General features: G+C 31.9%; 1 long non-coding RNA gene across 1 annotated transcript; it reads left to right on the forward strand.

The window, feature by feature from the left end:
- Nucleotides 1-1,121: 1,121 nt before the first annotated feature.
- LOC145587620 (uncharacterized) lies at nucleotides 1,122-3,701 on the forward strand. The gene is made up of 3 exons (XR_014101326.1): nucleotides 1,122-1,514; nucleotides 2,822-3,078; nucleotides 3,411-3,701. It is a non-coding gene; the product is annotated as an uncharacterized LOC145587620 (long non-coding RNA).
- The last annotated feature ends 1,062 nt before the right edge of the window (nucleotides 3,702-4,763 follow it).

Consider the following 4,763-nt stretch of genomic DNA (forward strand, 5'->3'; position numbering starts at 1 on the left):
TTTATTTAAAATTTGTTTATTTTCCTTTAATTCTTATTTATTATTTCAGTTAGTAAATAGGGGGTGTTACACCACATGCTTAACGTAAGCGCGTTTCGATCGACGCCTACACTAGCGTAAAACTAGTCACATCTTATGTACATGAATCGAAATTTGGATATCATGCATGGGGGTGCTCCCTACTCAATGACGACCTACACTTCATAGGCTCGGGTGTAGTGAAAAATATGCAAGGGTTGCTAGGTGTTGCCAGGAAGCGACGCACCATCCCGATGTCCGAGGATGGTGTCAAATACCCAAGGGTTCCCGCATGACAAACGAATGCGGGTAAAGAAGCTTGTAATCCCCTAAATCTCCCACTGCCGAAGTACTAATATAATACGTGATAAGTGCATAATATACCATATTTTAGTCACTAATATTAGTCTTATAACTACCTTATATTAGTTATTTTATGAAATTATTTACTTTAATAATTTCAGTTCTTAGTTTACGTTAGTATTTTATTTTATAGCTATTTTTATAATAATTAATACTTAATACCAAGTTGTGTGTTTAGTGTTTTTGATAAGAAAGCAAGAAGAAAAAGGAGTTGATTGGAAAATACAATCAACTAAAAGAAAGCCCATTTGGTTTACTACTCCAAGACACCACCACTTCCAACGTGTTATAAGCTAAAAGCAAAAAAGATAAGACGATCTCCAATGGTGAGACTCAACTTTGAGTATTGAAATACAAAATGAGTTGTTTTTTTTACCCCCAATGGTAATACCCAACCCATTTCTCAATTTAGCAACTCATGTGAAGTCTAATTTCCCAATGGTAAGACTCTCTAAAGTATACTAATGTAACTTTCAAATTATGGCCCACCGAATCCATATTGTAACTTTTTTAAAAAATAAAACTTAAATAAATTACAAAATATATTATAATATTGATAAAGAGCCCACACTTTTTATCAAATGCGACTCAAAGTTGAGTTCTAAACTTAGCAACTTTCTTTTAGAGTTGCTAAGTTTAGATTCCAACTTATTGGTATCATTTGCAAAAAATATTTTCTCTCTCCTAAAAATACTCTCTCAAGTCTCGCCATTGGAGATGGTTTTAGAAGGAAAAAAGAGGAGAAGATAAGAAGGAGAAAGAAGTGCGTGAAGACCAAGAACCGAACCCACCATTGTCAAGTTTCATCCCAACAAGAATTGCAATTATCCCCCGAAATTCAAGGGCAAGATATGGAGAAGATGAATTTCTATCTTATTTCACAAATTTATCTCTTTAATCCCGAAAAAACTAGGTCGTTTTTGGTGTATAAAAATCCTCAATTATTCTTGCTGAAAACACACAACTTAGCCAAAAATTATACGAAGAGCGAGATAGTTCGAGTGAGTTCGTAGTTGGGCAATTGGTGAAGAGAAGATAGCCATTGGAGGGAAGCTTAGTCTCGAATCCAAGGTAGAACAAGAACGAAGGTGAACCGCATGGTCGAAGCCTGGTTTATTTGGGTGTTCTTAGGAGTATATTTCATAAGTCTCCCTCTTGAGTTGTTCCATATTACTGATTTATTTGATGTTCTTTTCTAATTTGATGAAGTACTTTTATTGGATTATTGGTATATAATTGTTTTCTGATTATGTTATTTTTCGATTAAATGGGTATTTGAAATTTGCTTGTTCTTGATTATCTGCTTGTTCTTGATTATCAAATTTGTAATTTGACATCGATTGTTATCTTTCATGTTGTTAGTTGTGAATTATTGCTATCTATATGGTTTAGCTTAGTTTAAATCGTATAGTAAATTAGTCCCTAATTTTATATGGAGTCTGCGAATACGGTTTGGTTTGAATTAGAGAGCAAGTTCAATCTTAGTAATCTGACATTTATGTGTTTAGATTGGTTAGGACTAATGAGGTTTCCTAGATTTCAATTCTTCCAAGACTAATCCATACAATTTGCGACTATATTTGTGTTAACTAGGTTAGTTTAGAGTCGATTTCGGCTTAGTTCGGAATTGGTTTCAAGTAAGGGAGATAACAGGAAGTCTTTGTTACTAAAGTCTCTACGATTAGTCTAATCGTTAAATTGAATACTTTAGCAGAGTCGGTCAATTATTGTTATTAGTATTATTATTATCAATAGTTTAGTCTGAGTAAAGTTATGAATGGAATTGGTTAAGTGTGTTATCACATGTAATTGGATAATTATTTAATTCTTGTTTAGTTTACTGAATTGTTCAAGTTAACCTTCCATTCTCATGTGTATAGTGTAAGTAGTATTCTTATGTGTTTTAAGTTTAATTTTCGAGTTGACTTTGAATTTATAGAGTTGATTAATCTCCTCGTGGGATCGACCCTTACTTACCCCTTTTATTAGTTGTTAATATTTTTGAAGGTTTAAGTGAGGTAAATTATTAATTAATTTTATACGGTAAACGACACGTATCAAATTTTGGCGCCGTTGCCGGGGAGATATCATATACTTGAAAATTCATAGTCTAACTTTGTTATTTATGGTTTCACGCTATTCAATTACTGAGCTTTACCTCTTATAAGGTCAAGCTTGTTATTGTTTTTAATTTATATGAAGAAGTTTAATTTAATTTGTAGTGGATCTAATTTAATTTTCTGCTTTCTTGTTTTGGTTTTCTTTAGTTTTCTTTTGTTATTTTCTTTGGGGCTTGTCCCTCTCCTTTACCAAAAAAAAAAAAAAAATATCCTGCCTAGTTATAAGTTTTAAAGTTCTAACCAGAAATTGATTATTGAACTCTACATTTTTGCACTAATATTTTAAGCTTATCTCTCATTAATTTCTGTTTTCTTTATAGGTTCATGTACGCTTACGATAAAGAAGGAAGAATTCAACGCATAAAAGCATATGTAGGCTTCTTAAACGAGGCAGAACCAGAGAAACTTTTTCATATTTTTAATGCAGAACCTAAACTTGAAGTAGAAGATCCACTACCAATCACATACACTTTCATGGTTGAACAGATGTTGAAGGAACTAGGAGCTCCCAAGCTGGAGGATGAGCCCTTGTGCATTAATTTTCCTACTCTGGAAAAACCATTGAATATCAATTCAGGTTTTCTTTATCTTATCCCTAAATTTTATGGGAACGCAAGTGAGGATCCCCATAGACATTCAAAAGAATTTATTGTTGTGTGTTCCACTATGAAACCTGAAGGAATTATAAAGATCACATTCAAATGCATGCTTTTCCATTTTCTTTGCATGATATAGCTAAAGATTATTGGTTATATTCTCTAACTTCTGGATCAATCACGACTTGGGAGGCTATCCAAAAAACTTTTCTTGAAAAATTGTGGTATTAGACAACATGCTAATGAGCCACTTTATGAGTATTGGGTTTTCTTGTGTTTTCTCTTTTATTTATTCTTCTTTCTTGGTTTGTAGGAGTAAGGTGAAGCTTGAGACCCGTCACGATGATTTTCTTGGTTGAAGAGGCTTAAGGTGCGAGGTGGAAGCTTATGTATAACTCACACGGGAAGGGATGCATAGCTCCAATACTTGATGTTTTCGCTCTCATGTTGCGCTATCATAAAATCATGGTGTTGAACCCACCGTAAACTTCATTTCGAAACTGCCATGCCTAGTGACTAAACATGAGCATCGTGTCGTGCGTTGCCAAATTTTGGCACACCCCAGCCCACGGCACGGCCCACGTGCTTGGCGGGCCGTGCTTTGCCGGGCAGCGAGCCAACTTGTATTTTTTTTTTTAAAAAATATATATGTATATAAAAAAAATCAATATATATATTTTTTTGAACAAGTTTATATAAATAATGTTACTAATTTATGTTTATGTTAATGTTAATATATATTTTTTTTGAACAACTTTAATTTAATTAAGTTTATATAAATAATTTATGTTTAAGTTTATATAACATCAAACGCATTAAGAAACTTGTACAGGAAGGTATTTTTGACACATTCGATTTACAATCGTTTGAGAATTGAGAAGGATGATTATTAGGCAAGATGATAAAGCTGCCATTCTCCAAGTTGGGAGAAAGGGCAGGTGACTTGTTGGGCCTAATACACACCGATGTATGTGGACCAATGAGCACAACCACAAGAAATGACCATCGGTATTTTATCACCTTCACAGACGACTATAGTAGATATGGATATGTCTACCTGTAATACCCCGCATTTTTGAAATGTATTTTCTAATTAGTATTCTCTTAAAAAGGGTATTTTAGTAATTTATTTTACTATTTGAATTTTGGAGCCAAAATGATATTTGAATTTTGGCGCCAAAAGTATTTTAAAACTCAATTATTATTTTTGGATTTTGGATAAGATTTATTATCCATTTATTTTATTTTAAAAACCGGATTATTTATATATATTTTGGATATTTTAATTAAACAAAATTATATTTTATTATTTATTTAAAAGGGCCGAAAATTCCTAAATTATTAAGTATGATTTTCGGATTTTCTATGTGTAGAAAATCTAATTTTCTTAGTTATTTTATTTAGTGAATAATTGGAATTTTATTAATTAATTATTTTATACAATAAATATTATTTACACAATTATTTTTAATTCCTCAAAACTAGCAAATTAATTCCCTAAATATCTAAAGCCACCATGATGGATTTTTGGGTGACTTATTTTGGTAAATTATATTTTAATTATCTCCTCAAAATATCTTATTTTCCTTAATTCTATTTCTCCATCTTTTTAATATCTAATCATCATATTTACTCACTTCTCCAAGTAATCCCTTAAACCCTACTT

This window comes from Chenopodium album, chromosome 17 (genome assembly GCF_948465745.1).
Source record: "Chenopodium album chromosome 17, dcCheAlbu1.1, whole genome shotgun sequence".
Taxonomy (NCBI): Eukaryota; Viridiplantae; Streptophyta; class Magnoliopsida; order Caryophyllales; family Amaranthaceae; genus Chenopodium; species Chenopodium album.